This window comes from Bos grunniens, chromosome 18, assembly GCF_055505025.1.
Source record: "Bos grunniens cultivar Pamir isolate PY7600 chromosome 18, Bosgru_T2T1.0, whole genome shotgun sequence".
Lineage (NCBI taxonomy): Eukaryota > Metazoa > Chordata > Mammalia > Artiodactyla > Bovidae > Bos > Bos grunniens.
Window position 1 is genome coordinate 28982804 of NC_141182.1, and position 21007 is coordinate 29003810.

Genomic DNA, 21007 nt, shown 5'->3' on the forward strand with positions numbered 1-21007 from the left:
AAGGTATTTAAAGACAAGAGAGCAATGAGCATCACATAACACGATAAAACATTTGAGAAGGTCTAAGTTGTTCTCTGTGCCAGGTGAGACCCACCATTTCATTGGGAACCATATGGCACACCAGATTCAGAGCAAGCCTCTCATCATTTCAGCTTATTTTATTAAGTTAGATCTTGAAAACAAGTACTCAATCTGATGATGCTGAGCTCGGTGTTTGACATCATTGCTCCCCAGGGAGACCAGACCTCCAGGGGCATCAGAAGAGGCCATATTAATCACTTAGGTAATTTACAGCTGTTGTAACATAATGGAACCCTAGAGTCTTACAGAGTTAGCTTTCACCACATTCAAAGAGGGAAATGATGGTAATTAAAAATGGCATTTCTAATTAGTGAGAGGTTAATTAGTGAGAGGCTGGAAGGACTGAGGAGCCCAGGTCTCCCATTTCCCAATCCACTGTTCCCTTACAACTGACTATAGAGCTCTCTGTTTTTCTATTGCCTACAGGATTGCTATGGAAGTTGAGGTAAGTTTCTTCAGTATGTTAGGCTGCAAAGTAACTTTTGATAAGGAGAGCTGCTGAAATAGTCTTAGAATCTCTCTCAGCCTTTGGTATGAAAAAGATGTAAGAATATACTTAGGCTACATGGACAACTCTGGCTCAACACATTTGCAAGACCCAAAAAACCTAGAGAAATAGGCTTCTTAGAATCCAGAATTGCCAGTGCACTTCAATCGTATGAGAATTTTTCAGCCTCTCTCAGAGCCTGTTTATTCTTATTTTACAGACAGTCAAAATAACTGTGATTGTTTTGAGTAGCAACATAAAAGTAAATGAACATTTGATTAGTAAGGGAGATAAATGACTAGTGGCAAATATTCTAACAGTATGGAAAAGTGAACTTTGAAAGACAAAATAATTAAGAACAAACACACAAAAATCAAAGCAGAGAGTAATATTTTTAAAAAAGAAAACCACAAAGAAATAAGAATTAAATTAGAATAAGAGCCTATCTCTATTCCAGTAGACAGTAAATAGCTGTGTGTATCTCTTTGGGTACCTAGTAATAATAATCTGTATCTACATTTTAGTTTTCAAAATGACTCAGGGCTACTCTTACACTTATTTTCATCAATTTAATCTGGATGAAACATTTTTATATGATATTTCACACACAACTATCTTCTTAATTATCAGAAGTTTAACACAGTGAAAGATGTGGGTGTGTGTGTTTGTGTGTTTTTTCCATGACCCTTCTTACATTGAGTAAATTTTGGTAGTAAAAGTTGTTTTCTTCTATGTAAGATGTCTTTATATTCTGCAGAGGTTATACTTTTTAAATTCAACAAGTCCTAATGTTAAAATTTGATTAACATTTCTGTTATTTAGGACAGAATCACAGAATCTTTTTTTTTTTTTTTTTTTAACATGTCACAGAACTCTGTGGAAGAAATGCAAGAACCAATATGGGAGTTTGGTGGGGGAGAGAGGAAGGTCCCATTTACCTATGAACACAACAAAAAAAAATTATCTCTTTATAGGATGGTTCTCCATTAAAGATCTAATTCAGGGGAAGAGTTCAGATAAGTGTTTTTAAAAGTATTTAAGCCATTATTTAAGAGTAGTAGAATTTATCTGAGATTAAGGACCTGCTATGTGTCAGCTCCCTTATATCTATTATCTAAATAATACCACAAACCTTGTCAGTAAGGACAAACTTTTCACAGGTGAAGAAACTGGGGCATAGAGATGCAATATTTTGTTGCAAGTTAGACTGCTCTGTGAGATAGATCTAGAATAAGCATCCATGATTTATGTACTCTTGAACCACAAATTACTCTTCTTTGGTTTGTTTAAGCCAATGAATTTATTTGTTACAGCAGCAATAGAAAACTAATAGAGACTTTGAGATTATTTTCTCAGTCTTTTTCTATAAAGATTTATTTTTAGTTTTTTTAATTGTAGAATAATTCTTTACAATTTTGTGTTGGTATCTGCTATACAACATCATGAATCAGTCGTAATTATGTGTGTGTGTGTGTGTCTCTCTGTGTGTGTGTGTATCCTCTCATTCTGGAGCTTCCCTCCTCCCACCCCTTCCCCATTCTGCCTCTCCAAACCACTCTTAAGGATTAAGTTTATTAATGCCTTCACATATGTTTAGTAAATGTTAATTTATCTGTCATCAGGTTGCTGGTCTTACTGATTGTCATTTCTCATGTATTTTTTGCTGAATTTTTTTTTACACTGACATCCTTATAAGACTGTTATTTGAGAGTTAACATCTCTGTGTAGCCTTTGTAAATTGTCATTGAAAGGGTATAAATATCCACAATAGATCCTTTATGCCCCAAGAAGAAGAGTGATGTTAATTTTTTCACCTCCAAAGACAATCCTAGGACCATGTATGTAGATTTATTAGCCCTCATCCTCTGAGTATCTCATTGTGACATGTATTCCCCTAGGCAAAACTATTAAGCGTTAGCAATTATATTACTCTCCTATCTGCAGCCAGAACAAATCACTATGTACTTGGTGACTTAAAACAACACAAATATATTATCTTACAGTTCTTTAGGTCAGGAGTCCCAAACCCAGTGAGTTTTATTAGGCTAAAACCAAAAGGGCAATGATTCTGTGCTCCTGTCTGTATTCTCTACAAGAGAATCTGTTTTGTTGCTTTCTTCTGCTTCGAAAAACTGTCTACACTGCTTGGCTCCTGGACCCCTTCCTCCATCTTCAAAGCCAGCAATACTGGATTTGAATTAAATAATACTTCTTTAATCATATCCCCCCCTGATTATAGCCTGTGGAAGATTCTTTGCTTTTAAGGATTCATGAGTAGATTGGGATCACCTGGACCATCTAAGATACTGTCCCATCTCAAGGCCCTTAACTTTAATTATATCTACAGAGTCCCTTTTTCCATGCAAAGTAACAGTTTCATAGATTTTGGGGATTAGGACTTAAGGGGCTATGGGCCTGCTTTCCACAGTTAGAGTGGGTGTGACAATTAGAGTGTTCCTCTACAGGTAACAACTAAAAAGCCTCTTAATGAAAGTGAAAGTGGAGAGTGAAAAAGTTGGCTTAAAGCTCAACATTCAGAAAATGAAGATCATGGCATCCGGTCCCATCACTTCATGGGAAATAGATGGGGAAACAGTGGAAACAGTGTCAGACTTTATTTTTGGGGGCTCCACAATCACTGCAGATGGTGACTGCAGCCATGAAATTAAAAGATGCTTACTCCTTGGAAGCAAAGTTATGACCAACCTAGATAGCATATTCAAAAGCAGAGACATTACTTTGCCAACAAATGACCATCTAGTCAAGGCTATGGTTTTTCCTGTGGTCATGTATGGATGTGAGAGTTGGACTGTGAAGAAGGCTGAGCGCCGAAAAATTGATGCTTTTGAACTGTGGTGTTGGAGAAGACTCTTGAGAGTCCCTTGGACTGCAAAGAGATCCAACCAGTCCATTCTGAAGGAGATCAGCCCTGGGATTTCTTTGGAAGGAATGATGCTAAAGCTGAAACTCCAGTACTTTGTCCACCTCATGCGAAGAGTTGACTCATTGGAAAAGACTCTGATGCTGGGAGGGATTGGGGGCAGGAGGAGAAGGGGACGACAGAGGATGAGATGGCTGGATGGCATCACTGACTCGATGGACGTGAGTCTGGGTGAACTCCGGGAGTTGGTGATGGACAGCGAGGCCCGGCGTGCTGCGATTCATGGGGTCGCAAAGAGTTGGACACAACTGAGCAACTGAACTGAACTGAACAGGTAACAGCGTACTAGGATAACAATGAATGAATCCATAAAGACAACAACTTTACCATAAGCCAAGAAGGAAAGAAGCAAATCCACATTAATGCAATGGTTTTATGCTGCTATCAAGGATGCAGGTCCATCTGTCATGCTGCTCAGTTATGAATGTCATGCCTAGGCTCTTTCCATGGAAATCACAAGGATGCTGGCTCACCAACACAATGTCCTAAATAAATATGTTCAAACAGGAAGAAAGGAGAAGAGGTTTCATAAGTGATTTTTTCTTGTGCATGTGTTTTTTAGTCAAAATTAAAATTAAATGTTTCAAAAATTCCCATAGAAGATATTACCTTTCTTTTGTTGACTCAAACTGTGTCATTAAACTAAGCCTTTCTGTAAGAAAGAGTACAAGAGACTAAGATTAACATGTTATACCAATCATGATTCATGCCTTCTTTCTTAATTTGCTGGTCTAATTTCTTCCTGATTCACATTCATTTCTGCTGACAAGAAGTAAGGGAAGAAACAACTATTGAGTGATGAGCCAACAGTATCTGCCATAATGGCATATTGTGTATTCAGTTTAGATCAGTTCAGTCACTCAGTCATGTCTTACTCTTTGCAACCCCATGGACTGCAGCACCCCAGGCTTCCCTGTCCATCACCAGCTCCCAGAGCTTACTCAAACTCATGTCCGTTGAGTCAGTGATGCCATCCAACTATCTAACCTCTGTTGTCTCCTTCTCCTCCTGCCTTCAATCTGTCCCAGCACAGAGTCTTTTCAAATGAGTCAGCTCTTTGGATCAGGTGGAAAAGTATTGGAGTTTCAGCTTCAACATCAGTCCTTCCAATGAACACCCGGGACTGATCTCCTTTAGGATGGACTAGTTGTATCTCCTTGCAGTCCAAGGGACTCTCAAGAGTCTTCTCCAACACCACAGTTCAAAAACATCAATTCTTCAGCACTCAGCTTTCTTTACAGTCCAACTTTCACATCCATACATGACCACAGGAAAAATCATAGCTTTGACTAGATGGACCTCTGTTGTATTGTGTATTAGACCATATTTTTCAAGATTACTATAAGAGCAAAGGAAATAGGTCTAGCTTACCTAGTATCAGTTACTATGCAAGATGCAGGCATTCACTGAACAATTCTCCCACTAATATAGTGTCCTATTTTTCTGGAAGAGTTAGCTGCAATAACATAAAACATTCTAGCATAATGTTTTATCATATGATATAGGATAATATGCCATGTGCTACAATAATCATTATTATAAAACTTATTAAACCTCTTAATCATATATATATATACACCCACATATACATGAGATGATATATTGATATATACTTTTCACCTTGCCCTCAGTAGTTCAATAAAGATCTCCATGTTTTATATAACTTGCTCTCATATAATTGAACTAAAGCTTGAAATAAAAACTGATATATTCACTACATCTTAATAGATTCTTAAATTTTCTTAGGCATGGTAGAAGAGTTAGCTGTGTCTGCTGTCCTAAATTAGTGAAGTCTCAGCATTCTAGAGGGAGACAGTCTAGAAGATTTCTGAGGCACTGTGCAATCACAATGCCAGACTCCCAGCCTTGGACCCAATTAACTCTTAGCATTAGCAAGTTGTGGCATCTCTATGAGCCTTAACTTTTCACACATTATTTGGGAATGATAATAGTACTCAGTCTCATTTTATGCTGATTAAGTGAAATAAGCCTAAATGCTCTTGTTGTTGTTGTTCAGTCACCCAGTCATGTCTGACTCTACAACACAGTGGACTGCAGCATGCCAGGCCTCCCAGTCCCTTGCCATTACCTGAAGTTTGCCCAAATTCATGTCCATTGCACTGGTGATGCCATTCTTCCATCTCATCATCTGACACCTTCCTCTTCTTCTGCACACAGTCTTTCCCAGCATTAGTGTCTTTTCCGATGAGTTGGCTTTTCGCATCAGATGACCAAAATGATGGAGCTTCAGCTTCAGCATCAGTCCTTCCAATTAGTATTCAGGGTTGATTTCCCTTAAGATTGACTGGTTTGATCTCCTTGCTGTTGAAGTTACTGTCAAGAGAGTTCTCCAGCACTATAGTTCGAAGGCATCAATTATTTGGCATCTGGCTTCTTTAGTGTCCAGCTCTCACTACCGTATATGACCAGTGGAAGACCATTACCTCAACTATATGGATCTTTGTCAGCAGAGTAATAATGTCTCTGCTTTTCAACACACTATCTAGGTTTGTCATAGTTTTCCAGCCAAGAAGCTGTTGTCTTACGATTTCATGGCTGCAGTCACCATCTGCAGTGATTTTAGAGCCCAAGAGGAGGAAATTTGACACTACTTCCACATTTTCCCCTTATATTTGTCATGAAGTAATGGGGTCAGATGTCATGATCTTAGTTTTTATTTTTAATATTTAGTTTTAAGCCGGCTCCGTCAATCTCCTTTTTCACCCTCATCACCAGGCTTTTTAGTTCCTATTCACTTTCAGCCATTAGAGTGGTTTATCTGCAAAGCCGAGGTTGTTGATGTTTCCCCCGCCTATCTTCATTCCAGTTTGTAACTCATCCAGCCCAGCATTTCTCATGATGTGCTCAGCATATAGGTTAACAAACAGGGTGACATCAGACAGCCCTGTCATACTCCTTTCTCAATCCTGAACCAATCAGTTGTTCCATACAGGGTTCTGACTGTTGCTCTTGCTTCTTGACCAGCATACAGGTTTCTCAGGAGACAGGTAAGATGATCTGGTATTCCCATCTCTTTAAGAGCTTTCCACAGTAAGAGCATTTGGTAATAGTCTTACCAAAACATTTTTAAAACTTGTATTTCCTAGAGTAATTGGTCTTTTCAATTGCAATTATAGGATAATCACTAATGAGCATTGGAAGGCAAGAAACAGTACAGTAAAGTGACAATGAGTAAAACCTTCAGGCTAAATAGATCCACCACTCATTCAGCTACTTTGTGTTTAGTCCTTTTTAAAAGTTGTAACCTGTTTTTTACTTCCCAGGTGGCTCAGACAGTAAAGCGTCTGCCTACAAAACGGGAGACCTGGGTTTGATCCCTGGGTTGGGAAGATCTCCTGGAGAAGGCAATGGCACACCACTCCAGTATTCTTGCCTGGAAAATCCCATGGACAGAGGAACCTGGTAGGCTACAGTCCATGGGGTTGCAAAGAGTTGGACATGACTGAGCGACATTTACTTAACTTGTTTTTTTAAAAATTTATTAAAGTATAGCTGACTTATAATGTTGCATTAATTTCAGGTGTAGAGCAAAGTGAATCAGTTATACTTGTACATATATTCTTTTCCCATATTGGCCATTACAGACTATTGAGTAGAATTCCCTGTGCTATGCAATAGGCCTTTATTATTATCTATCTTATATATATATTACACTCGGCTACTTTATTAACTCAGTAGCCTTCATTAATTTACTTAAGTTTTCAGACTCTCAGTTTTCATATTTATATAGTGAATATAATGACCACCCACCCATTCTCCAGTGGCTTAGTGGGTAAAGAATCTGCCTGCAGTTCTGGAGACATAGGAGATGCAGACTCAATCCCTGGGTGGGGAAGATCCCCTGGAGAAGGAAATGGCAACCCACTCCAGTATTCTTGCCTGGAGGTTCCTTTAACTGAAAAGCCTGATGGGCTACGGTTCATGTGGTTTCACAGAGTGAGCATGAATGAGCTACTAAACACCACATAATAGCCACGTCCAGCTCATGATTTATTCTTAATATTAAATTGAGTCATTTCGTGTGGTATGCTTAACTTAAACAACACCTAATATAGAATAATTATTCAGTAAGTATTAGATGTATTTTTTTTTAGTTGCGGTAGTCTGGCTTTTACAGTGTTGTACAACAAAATGAATTAGTATATGTCTGTCTACAATGCGGTTGACCTGGGTTCAGTCCCTGGGTTGGGAAGATCCCCTGGAGAAGGAAATGGCAATCCACTCCAGTACTATTGCCTGGAAAAATCCCATGGACAGAGGAGCCTGGTAGGATACAGTCCATGGGGTTGCAAAGGGTCGGACACGACTGAGCGACTTCACTTTCACTTTCAAACATATGTTCAGTTCAATTCAGTTCTGTCACTCAATCGTGTCCAACTCTTTTCGACACCATGAATCGCAGCATGCCAGGCCTCCCTGTCTGTCACAAACTCCCAGAGATCACTCAGACACACGTCCATCAAGTCAGTGATGCCATCCAGCCATTATATCCTCTGTTGTCCCCTTCTCCTCCTGCCCCCAATCCCTCCCAGCATCAGAGTCTTTTCCAATGAGTCAGCTCTTCACATGAGGTGGCCAAAGTACTAGAGTTTCAGCTTTAGCATCATTCCTTCCAAAGAAATCCCAGGGCTGATCTTCTTCAGAATGGACTGCTTGGATCTCCTTGCAGTCCAAGGGACTCTCAAGAGTCTTCTCCAACACCACAATTCAAAAGCATCAATTCTTTGGCGCTCAGCTTTCTTCACAGTCCAACTCTCACACCCATACATGACCACTGGAAAAACCATAGCCTTGACTAGATGGTCCTTTGTTGGCAAAGTAATGTCTCTGCCCTTGAATATGCTACCTAGGTTGGTCATAACTTTTCTTCCAAGGAGTAAGCGTCTTTTAATTTCATGGCTGCAGTCACCATCTGCAGTGATTTTGGAGCCCAAAAAAATAAAGTCTGACACTGATTCCACTGTTTCCCCATCTATTTCCCATGAAGTGATGGGACCGGATGCCATGATCTTTGTTTTCTGAATGTTGAGCTTTAAGCAAACTTTTTCACTCTCCACTTTCACTTTCATCAAGAGGCTTTTGAGTTCCTCTTCACTTTCTGCCATAAGGGTGGTGTCATCTGCATATCTGAGGTTATTGATATTTCTCCTGGCAATCTTGATTCCAGCTTGTGCTTCTTCCAGCCCAGAGTTTCTCATGATGTACTCTGCATAGAAGTTAAATAAGCAGGGTGACAATATACAGCCTTGACGTACTCCTTTTCCTATTTGGGACCAGTCTGTTGTTCCATGTCCAGTTCTAACTGTGGCTTCCTGACCTGCATACAGATTTCTCAAGAGGCAGATCAGGTGGTCTGGTATTCCCATCTCTTTCAGAATTTTCCACAGTTTATTGTGATCCACACAGTCAAAGACTTTGGCATAGTCAATAAAGCAGAAATAGATGTTTTTCTGGAACTCTCTTGCTTTTTCCATGATCCAGCAGATGTTGGCATTTTGGTCTCTGGTTCCTCTGCCTTTTCTAAAACCAGCTTGAACATCTGGAAGTTCACGGTTCTCATATTGCTGAAGCCTGGCTTGGAGAATTTTGAGCAGTACTTTGCTAGCATGTGAGATGAGTGCAATTGTGCAGTAGTTTGAACATTCTTTGGCATTGCCTTTCTTTGGGATTGGAATGAAAACTGACCCTTTCCAGTCCTGTGGCCACTGCTGAGTTTTCCAAATTTGCTGGCATATTGAGTGCAGCACTTTCACAACATCATCTTTCAAGATTTGGAATAGCTCAACTGGAATTCCATCACCTCCACTAGCTTTGTTCGTAGTGATGCTTTCTAAGGCCCACTTGACTTCACATTCCAGGATGTCTGGCTCTAGGTCAGTGATCACACCATTGTGATTATCTGGGTCGTGAAGATCTTTTTTGTATAATGCTTCTGTGTATTCTTGCCACCTCTTCTTAGTATCTTCTGCTTGTGTTAGCTCCATACCATTTCTGTCCTTTATCGAGCCCATCTTTGCATGAAATGTTCCCTTGGTTTCTCTAATTTTCTTGAAGAGGTCTCTAGTCTTTCCCATTCTGTTGTTTTCCTCTATTTCTTTGCATTGATCACTAAGAAAGTCTTTCTTATCTCTTCTTGCTATTCTTTGGAACTCTGCATTCAGATGCTTATATCTTTCCTTTTCTCCTTTGCTTTTCACTTCTCTTCTTTTCACAGTTATTTGTAAGGTCTCACCAGACAGCCATTTTGCTTTTTGCGTTTATTTTCCATGGGGATGGTCTTGATCCCTGTCTCCCGTACAATGTCATGAACCTCAGTCCATAGTTCATCAGGCACTCTATCTATCAGATCTAGTCCCTTAAATCTATTTCTCACTTCCACTGTATAATCGTAAGGGATTTGATTTAGGTCATACCTGAATGATCTAGTGGTTTTCCCTACTTTCTTCAATTTAAGTCTGAGTTTATATATTAGGTATATGTAAACAGTTTTTGGCCACCTGATGCAAAGAACTGACTCATTGGAGTAGACCCTGAACCTGGAAAAGATTGAAGGAAGGAGGAGAATCACCAACTGGATGGCATCACCCACTCAGTGGACATTAGTTTGAGCAAGTTCTGGGAGCTGGTGAAGGACAGAGAAGTCTGGCATGCTGCAGTCCATGGAGTCACAAAGAGTTGGACACAACTGAGTGACTGAACTGAACTGAACTGAGACATATATCCCCTACTTTGTGGCTCTTCCTTTCACTATCACCCCCATCTCACCCATCTAGTTCACCAGAGGGCACCAGGCTGAGCTCCTTGCACTCACTATATAGTAGGGTCCCATTAACTATCTGTTTTACACATGGCAGTGCACATATGGCAATCCCCATCTCACCATGTGCCCCCTCCTCTGTGCCCATATATCCATTCTCTATGTCTGCGTCTCTATCTCTGCCTGCAAATAGGTTCATCTGTACCATTTTTCTGGATGCTGTTTTTTATGTTAATGAAAGATAGACATTAGAGAAACTATTTCATTGAGGAAAATTATCAGTGTGTTCTCCTCCAGGTCAAGTGAGAGTGTCTTCTGAGAACAACCTAGAGAGCTGGAATTTGGGAGGCAAGTTATGCCATCTCAAATATCTGTGAGAATATACTAAAGGAAATAAGATAAAACAATAAGGCATAGTAATAGTAGTAAAAAGATAGAGGTCCATTGTGAGGAGTTCTGCTACAAACCTTGCTTCTCTGTAGTGGGTTTTGCATATGCCAGAGTATCTCACCTTGAAATGAACAGTATAAGGTGATAATAAGCAAGATGACCAAGCATGAGGGTTTGTGTGTGGGGTTAATAAGGAGCCATATGAGAAACTGCAGTTGGAATTTGCATATGAGCTAGGGAGATTCTAAGAACCACCCCCCCAAATAATTTACCTTAAAGTGAACCAGAGTTTGGATGTTTGCCAAATTAAGAAATTTCCAATATCAATTATATGTGCTCATTCAGGGATGTTTTTAACATGTTCCCCGTATCTCAGCACTAGCCTAAAAGTATTTAACTGCAGAAAGTAGAAATAGGAGAAGGAAGTTGAAGAGTGAAAAAAAGGTGAGAAAACAGTTTAATAATAACAACAACAAAAGATAGAAAGAAAAATAAACAGAAAAAATATATTGTGCTACTCCTAGCCTCCTCTCCAGTTGGCAGACTTTAGATTTGGGGCTAGATTTGAAAAAGTAGAAAGAAATAAGTTAGCAATTAAAATTCGTATTATGAAATCTCAATTTTTAGGAAAAAAACTTGTAAAAAATTCATTTTTAAAGTATTGAATATGTCAACACTAAGTAGATGAACAAAGTGTCAATAAAGCACATCCTTGAGCACCTTTGGTCTGTCAAGTTGTAGAGTCTGAATTAATATTTAGATTCTGGTTGACTTTCATTGCGGAGGTACACAGACTTTCTTTGTTTGAAAGTTCTTTGTTGAAACAGTGACTTTCTGGCTGTGAAAGACTATAATGCTGGTAAATAGAATAGAAGGGCACCAGGGTTATGCTCCCCTCTCTTCTATATTATCTTAGATATTCTGAATTATCCTCCAATTTGAAAATCAGTCCTAAAGTTTAATAGGTAGTAGAACTATTTGTGTGATTTATCTTTTTAAAATTGCAGTGGCATTTTTACTTTTTTTGCAGAACCGTTTTACTTTGCCCTTGGGTGCCAACACAATGTGTCCTTTAGATATATAAATTTGACAAACTGGTTAAATAGAACATTTCTTTCTCCATAAAATAATGGCTTCTATATTAACCACTTAAACCTCCAGGCAAGTAACAGATCTTCATTTCTTTAAAAATGTGGGGCTTCCCTGGCAGATAGATGTCAAATATCAAACATTCTCTGTGAATAAACCTCCCACTGATGATGAAGTCAGATACCCAGAGATGGTATCATTCCTCCCTTTCTCTTTGGACTAGTTTGAAATGAGAGTGATTTCACTTTACAAGGGAAGAAACAAGTAAGAACATTTGCAATAGTAATAAACTTTCCCTGATGTTATCACAGCACCAGTAGGAAAGTTAAAAGAGTGCTGGCTTAGGAGTCAATTAATTTTGAATTTGAATACTACATTTGGTATTGAAAAGCTGTGTCACTTTGGGCAAGTCACCTATCTCACATTGGTTTGAAGCTATGCATTTATATGAGGAAAATTACCAAAAAAATGGTAGTTCACTGGCACATGTTAGGTTAAAATGAATTTATGGTTTCCTCTTCCTTTATTTTTAACTTTAATTGTATCAAAGTAGAGGCAACAGATACAAAAAGTTTAAAAAATAAATTAAAAAAGACATGTTGATGTATGGCAAAACCAGTATAATATTGTAAAGTAATTAACCTCCAATTAAAATAAATAAATTTATATATTTTTTTAAAAGGCAATAGCTGAAATTTTAAAATACTCTTTTCCAAAGATGAGGTTCCTCATTGTCACTTTTCCATTGCCACAGGCACTTCATTCTTAAAAAGCTCAAGCAGTATTTACTGATCGCCTGGGAGGCATCACAGCACACAAGGGGACAACATGTGCTTTGTGTTTGTGTTCAGCTCTGCAAGCAGAAGCACATACATTTTACATTTGAATTCACAGTATCTTGTTTTTTTTGTATTAAATATTCCAAATACTGGTTTTATGAAGATGAAATAAAATAATAAGAGCAAGGTGGCCACAAAGCAAGCACTTAGTGATAATAATAACTTCTATTCATTAAATGCTAGGTAATGTGATAAAAATTGTCAACATTATTGAGGATTCATTTTGGTATCTGACAATTGGAAGTTTAAGGTAAAGTAAGACAATTAAAATAAATAGTTACGGTACAAAGAAGTTTGGCCTCACAGTGACTCTGTTTACTTGCACTGTCCATTTGATGGCTGACTTATCTGAGTCATCATTCCCTTATCTAGCAAAGAGGATGATAGAAATCCACTAGTTGGCAGTCAATAATACTGAATTGGATTTAATAACGTACATTCAACATATGCATTTTATTTAAATGGTTGCTAACAATATGTATTGATCATTCCATATATTCATGGCATAAAGTAACAACTCTTACTTTCCCATTAGGTTGAACCTCTAATGCCTTATAAGAAGAAAATTCAGTTTCCTTCTCTTGAGAGTCCTCCCTTTTAAACTGTCCCCAAATATTCTAGATTTGTTCTGTTCAAAGTTGGATTCCATTCTCTTCCAACAACAGGTTATAGAGAAAACCCAAGTCTGTTCAATTAATTACTGTCAACATTGTTTGCTATTACACAGGGTCACAATTGAATGCTGGTCCTGCACACTCTGATAGATGATGCTTGTCTGTTTGCTGGCCCAGATCCCTGTGCAGACCATGATGAATTCCCAAGAGATGATGATAACATGCCCTCACTACTGAGTCATGCCAAATGTTTCCCAAGACACTTGGCATGCCAAGGTTATAGTTCTTGGCAACCTTTTTTTTGTTATCATTTATATAGATAGCAGCCTTCCAGAACCAATGGGTCAAGGCGAGAGCTTCTATCTCATCTTATTCTTTCCAGTGACTTTCTCTTTCCAAGGAATAAGAGAGATACTCACAACAGAATTTACTACACTCTTCAACTAAAGACCTATTTGCTTTAATTTTCCTTAGATAGGAAAGAAAAGAAAGCAGTATAAACAAACATTTTAGTTGACAGGTTAATGTATTCTGTCTAGTGCTATGTGAACTGTCATTTAAAGCAACCCACAGACTGGCACCTGGTTTATAATTTGCTTTGTCAGATACTCTATGAAATGGGAAAATATTACAATGCACACATCAGATCAAAAACTGTGATAATTTACCACCTCAAAAAATGGAGGCCAATGCAAGAGGACTGTGAATTTTTTTCTTAAGACCATATTGCTTAGTAATAAGGAATATGTGCTTTCTGGCACGTCTGTTGTTGAAGCCAGTTCTATTCAGTCAGTTACTGGGTGAATCAATGGAGAAAACCCCTGTCTTCAGTGAAGAACCAATGAAAAGTTCTAAGACAGAAAGAACATGGCTGGATTTGTCCTTTTGAAAGCTCATTCTGGAAGTTGAATAGAAAACAGTAGTTCAGTTAAGAGGCTCTTTCAGATAGATATCAGAAAAGCAAAGCTATGGCTAAATAGAGAATTCTCTTGTTGCTATGTAGGAAACTACAGAAACCTGAAATAATTTGGGGAAAAAAGCAAACTGTCTATAACCTTAAATAATACAACCAAAATTTTGAATAGGATTTGGGATATTCTAAAATCAGTGTAGAAGTAACAACAGAATATGCAATTCATTAGGAGTTGGCACCAGCATTTGAAATGTAAAACACGGCTATCATTGGTTAAGTGGAGTCTACCTATCGTTAGCAGAGGGAAAAATAAACTTTTGGAAAACAACAGAGCATGCAGCATGATAAAGATGATATTTCAGCATTTTGAACCTTTGAATAAGAGGTCAATAAATGGCTTCAGGAAATTTGCTAATTTTTTGATAAGAGTAGAGAATTTTGTTTCACACAATATTCAAAGAGTACCAGTATGGATTAAATAATGTAAAATAAAAATGAAGCCTAACAATATTAGAAATAATAGGTAAATATTTATATAATCATGGTACACAAGGTGTCTGACCAAGACACCAAAATCAGAAAGCATATGGAAAAAAATTGATAATTATTTAAAATACTTGTATTGATGTGTCTATTTATGTATATATAATGAGAAATGATAATAATGAACTTCATGTGTAAAAAAAGTTCTTTTTAAGTCAATAAAAATAATACAAACATCCAATAGCAAAATAAAACGAAGTAAATTAAAAAAGAAATGTAGTTAAAAAAACAAACAAACAAAAAAACACATGTAAAGTCCAGAATTTCTTCAGCACATGTAGTCTAAGATAGTTAGAGGAGGGTAGAAATTATTAAATAGCCCCTCAAAAAATTTAAATAATATTGTCCATTATTTAAATAGGTGAAGGGAAGTAATTTTACAAAATTTCAGAAGTTTTATAAATGGCAGTTTTCTACCAAGGTTAATTTGGTGTTACCTATAAAATTATATATAGATATACACATTGCATTGTAATTTAAATTTGAAGACAGAGATGGCGGGAGCCAGTTATCCAGGCAAGTAATGAAAAGAAGTTGAACTAAGCAGAGGCGACAGATTTGCAACCTAATATCAGTTACAGGTATAATAGGACATTGCTGGATACTCATGGGAGCCATGGAGAAAGACTCCACTTCTCATCCACCCAAAGTAAATACAACTCTACAGCACTGATGAAGAATTATGAGTTTACTGCTCATTTCATGAACTGAGGGACAGGCTTTATAATATAGTCACTTAATAAAAATCCTCTAGTTGGATATTTCGTTTGACTTCTATCCCAAAGAAGTTAAATTTATCCCCTTAAGTTGTTCCCAAACCTTCTAGGAGCAAGACATTTGTATCAGTTTTTCCATACCTCTTTCCCAGCTCTTATATGACCTCTGGCAATGTGGCAGTGACTCAGATCCTATATGCAAATGGAAACACGCCAAAGTGACTATCCTTTTCATCTTTGTATCCAGGAGCATTTAAACCCCTGACAGCTTATTAAACTTTTCACTTAAAAAGAAGGCTGCACTCTCCATTGAAGATGGTGAAGGGATTTTATTCTCAAAGAACATAATATTTTTGATCTATTTTGTTGCTTAGAAATTTATTTTAAGAAACTACTCTGGAAGTACATTAGTATTTCTCTGTAAGACCTTTTTCCTTTTTTTCCTTTTTATTTCTGTGAGAAATAGCAGGGAAGTAAACATGTTGTACAAGGCCCTAATAAGATAGTGTATATATATATATATATAAATTATAGGTGTAATATATAATATGCCATCATTACTAATAATATTTTAGAATATATTTTACACATAACAAAGAAAAGGAAAGGGGTTATTATGAAGATTTTTATTTTCTGTTATTGTTTTTGATGTTATACGTGACTGATAATTTTAAAATCAGTTTTCTTCAGCCATGTATCATGATGTTGAGGGTGGTGATTTATTCCCAAATTCCAATCAGAAAAAAAATCAATTGCTTTTGAATTCTTCTTGACTTGAAGAATGCTGAGTTCCTGAATTCACACATACATATTGTGACAATCTTGCTGCTGCCACTGGCACTTTTCCTTCTATAGCCAATTGTAAAAATGCCCAGAGAGATCAATAATACATTATGATTTTGGTAATTCAGATTTTTTTTCAGTATAAATTACACTGTTACTTTCTTGCCAATGATACTTGAATAGTTCTTTGGTTTTTAGAAGGAGGAAAAAGATATAACACGTATACAGACTACTGTATGTCTCCTGCTTTGATTTTGTAGGAACTTTGATGTATAATTCAGAGGCATTTATCCTATAATTAAATAAGTCTAAATGTTAATGTCATTCTATCTGACTTATAATGCAATCCAGGGTTGAAGGAGGCAAATTACATCATTCAAGAGGATTGCAAACAGATGTGAGATTGCAGTTACAGGTAGAAATGTTGAGGCCAGAAAGACAAACTACGTGGCAGTGGTAGGAGAAGATTCAGAGCCATCGGTTTCCAGTCCAGGGCCCAGTGCAGTGTTCCTTCTCCAAACTTTTTCAAAATGTCTAATGCCTTTGCTGTAGAGAACGGAAAAGAACCATAGCGCAGGTAACCACTTCCTTATCCATAAACTAGGTTTATACAGGTCACCTTGACCTCTTTTGTTTCTTAGTCTCTGTATTAGCTTTTCTGTACAAGTGCTTTACTAGGCATTCAATTTATAAGGTAAATTCAAAATTTCTGGAATACTCATATATGAAAATATAAATAAAACAAAATAATGAATGAGATTTAATTTTAACAACCCAACTTGGCCTGCAGACTTCATGTGGCTCTGGTAATTCAACAAGAGATTTCTAATTTCAAAGGACCCAATATGTAAAAGTTAAAAAAAAAAGACATAAGGCAGGTAATCTTAGTAGTCATATTTTATACCTGTGGCATATTCATTTTGATATTTGGCAAAATTAATACAACTATGTAAAGTTTAAAAATAAAATAAAATTAAAAAAATAAAATAAAATAAAAATTGATTAGCTATGTCCAGTTTATTTTACAGGTGAACTTTTCCAATCACTTTGAAAAGACTCAGAAAAAAGATTCATAATATCATTTACTGGAGAAATGTATCAGTTTTTTTTTCAATTAACCAGGGAAGAATTGATACTTTTATAATACATTGTTCACATTTAGAATCATATAATATCTCTACAAGAACAGTCTTATGGACTCTGTGGGAGAGGGAGAGGGTGGGAAGATCTGGGAGAATGACATTGAAACATGTAAAATATCATGTAAGAAACGAGTTGCCAGTCCAGGTTCGATACACGATACTGGATGCTAGGGGCTACTGCACTGGGATGACCCAGAGGGATGGTATGGGGAGGGAGGAGGGAGGAGGGTTCAGGATGGGGAACACATGTATACCTGTGGTGGATTCGTTTTGATATTTGGCAAAACTAATACAATTATGTAAAGTTTAAAAATAAAATAAAATTAAAAAAAAAAAAAAGAAAACTGACCTTTTCCCCCCCAAAAAAATAAATAAATAAAATAAAATTGACCTTTTATATTGCTTCATAAAGTCTAATTTTTTAGAACCAGATTATTAATTTTAATTAAGCTTATTACTAAGCATGTATTTTGAGGTTTTTATATTTTATGTGTCTTAGTGAATCTCATTATTATATATCTAGTTATTTATTTCAATGTGTAAAATGTTATACTTTAAGCAAACTTTCTTATTAATTTAATATTCTTTTCCCAGTAGAATGTCTGTGTTTCTGTTTGTGTGGTAGACAACTATATCATTAGCAAGCCATGTAAATATTGTTTCTTTCTTTCTAAAATCTACTTTAGTTCTTTTCTAGTCACTCTTGCAACAGAGTTAGTAAGCCCTGAATCTCAAGGAAGCCATTCTATTTAATGGTTACAAAGCAATCACCCTGAAAAAATAAAAAATAAGAGTTTTAGGGGTTTTTTTGGTCTATCCAAAGCCTTCTCAGTCAATTGAATATTGATAAGAGTTTTACTGCATCAAGTTTGCATGCATGTGTGCTAAATCACTACAGTCATATCCAACTCTTTGCTACCCCATGAACTGTAGTCTGCCAGGCTCCTCTGTCCATGGTATTCTCCAGGCAAGAATACTGGAGTGGGTTGCCATGCCTTCTCCAGGATATCTTCCCAAGCCAGGGATGGAACCCATATCCCCTAAGTTCCCTGCATTGGCAGGCAGGTTCTTTACCACTAGTGCCACTTGGGAAGCCCACAACACGCTTATCACCTATTGAAAATCTCACCCAAGAGCAAGACTTCTTCCCCCTTCTAAGGCATGATTGTAAGATAAATCGTTTCCAAGGAAGGATAAATGTCTAAAGTAATTTCCATTAAATCAGAACACATGCATATGTAGCCATTCATATGCTAAACATAGCATTTGTAAACCAGGTACTGTGTATGCACTGTAGCAGATATATGTTATGCAAAGACAAACACAAAATGCCTTCCGTAGCTTCAAGCTTGGCACACTTGTAACCTGTTAATACTATCCTGGAAGGATGATTGACAATAAAGTTTCTCAGTGTTGCTTCACAAAAGAATAACCCACCTAGTTTTAAAATAATTCTTACAAAATTTTACTGATTCTTGGGCCCCACTCCAAGGAGATAAGATTTAGTTGCTCTGATTTGGGGCCTGGATGTCCTAAGATTCATTATTCCTCAAAAAAATCAAGACTTTATTTATTTTTTGAGTAGTTTTGGGGATTTATAGAAAAATTGAGTGGAAAGTACAGATAACCATGTACCCCTCATCCCACATCTAAATTCATTATCTTTTAAGGAAGAATGATAAGGATTAAATGTAAGTTTCTTAATTTAAAACTGAACATCTAAGTTCCTCCCTTAGAAAATGTATACCTGTGGCGGATTCATTTTGATATTTGGCAAAACTAATACAATTATGTAAAGTTTAAAAATAAAACAAAATTTAAAAAAAAGAAAGAAAATGTAAACATATAGAAAAAAGTTTTGATTTTTCAGTGTCATTTTCATGTTCTTACACATAAAACATCTTGGTAAGTCTAAAGGAGAGGTCAGTGAAATGCTAATTGTCTTATTTCCCCCTGCCACTGCATGACTGCATGTGAGAAAGAAAATATGCTAAGATACTAGCAAGTACTGGAATGTAGAACATATAAATAAGGTTGTTGATTTCTTTCCTCTTTATTTTTCTAATTTTAAGAATCCTTATGCTGTTGAAAATACTTGTGGCACTTGGCACTTGTTAAAAAAAAGGCACTTAATGTTAAAGTAGACAATACCTGGGGTTTAGCAGGAATAGTGTTAATCTTATATTTTAAGTTATTAGCCAAATTCTCCATCTTAGAAATAATATTTTTTGCTTTGGATCCAATAAAAACCATAAGAAGACAGTGCAAATGATTAGAATTAGTATAAAGATGAAAAAAGAAAAGACCAGAGGTAACAAACAATAATGGTTGACATTATCCCGCTGATTTTGTGGCAAAATGATTTTTTAAATTTATTTTAATTAGAGGCTAATTAGTTTACAATATTGTGGTAGTTTTGCCATACATTCACATGAATCAGCCATAGGTGTACATGTGAACCCCCTCCCACTTCCCTCCCCATCCCATCCCTCAGTTTTATAGTTTTACTATACACCATACTGTCTCATTACATTTAGGGTCAGAAGTAAGAGTTATACTTACTTTCTAAGATTGTGTATCCTAGATATATCTTAGATATCCTAGATATATCCTAGATATCCTAGATATATCCTAGATATCCTATTAGTATCCTAAGGCTGCTGTAACAGATTACCACAAACTAGATGACTTAAAATCAAGATAATTCATTTTTTCTTAATCCTGGCAGTTGGAAGTCTGAAATCAAGGTGTAATCAGAGCTATACTTTCTCTGAACACTCTAGGGGAGAATCTGTTGCATGATTTTCTCTTAGATGCTAGTATTTGCCAGTAGTCCTATAGAAGCATGGCTCTAATCTTTGCCTCCCTTGCATTATGCCATTCTCTGTGGGGTTGTCTATATTTTTGTTTCTTCTATTATAAAGAGGCAAATTAAATTGGATTAAAGGCTCATTGTATTCCAGTAGGACCTCATTTTAACAGATGGTATCTTTATGTGCTTATTTCCAAACAAGGTCATATTCTGAGGTTCCAGAACAGAAACGATGCTAATTTTGAGGATACATATCCAACTCAGCACAGTGTCTTTAAATAAATGCATCCTTAATGTTTCACGAATTGTTCTGGGTGGAATGCTGTATCCCTCCCCATATCCATATATTGAAGACCTAACCCCAATGTAATTAACAGTAATTTGAGCAGAGACCTTCAGGAGGTAATTAGGGTTTGATAGCATATTAAAAAGCAGAGACATTACTTTGCCAACAAAAGTCCATCTAGTCAAGGCTATGGTTTTTCCAGTGGTCATGCATGGATGTGAGAGTTGGACTGTGAAGAAGGCTGAGTGCTGAAGAATTGATGCTTCTGAACTGTGGTCTTGGAGAAGACTCTTGAGAGTCACTTGGACTGCAAGGAGATCCAACCAGTCCATTCTAAAGGAAATCAGTCCTGGGTGTTCTTTGGAAGAACTGATACTAAAGCTGAAACTCCAATACTTTGGCCACCTCGTGCAAAGAGTTGACTCATTGGAAAAGACCCTGATGCTGGGAAGGATTGGGGGCAGTAGAAGAAGGGGACAACAGAGGATGAGATGGCTGGATGGCATCACCGACTCGATGGACGTGAGTTTGAGTAAACTCTGGGAGTTGGTGATGGACAGGGAGGCCTGGCATGCTGCGGTTCATGGGATCAC

General features: G+C 37.0%; 1 long non-coding RNA gene across 1 annotated transcript in view; it reads left to right on the plus strand.

The window, feature by feature from the left end:
* The first annotated feature begins 382 nt into the window (after positions 1-382).
* LOC147353347 (uncharacterized) overlaps positions 383-21007 on the plus strand; it is a 38844-nt gene continuing 18219 nt past the window's right edge. Inside the window, exon 1 of the long non-coding RNA XR_015146710.1 lies at positions 383-526. This is a non-coding gene — a long non-coding RNA (uncharacterized LOC147353347). The remainder of the gene's footprint in view (positions 527-21007) is intronic.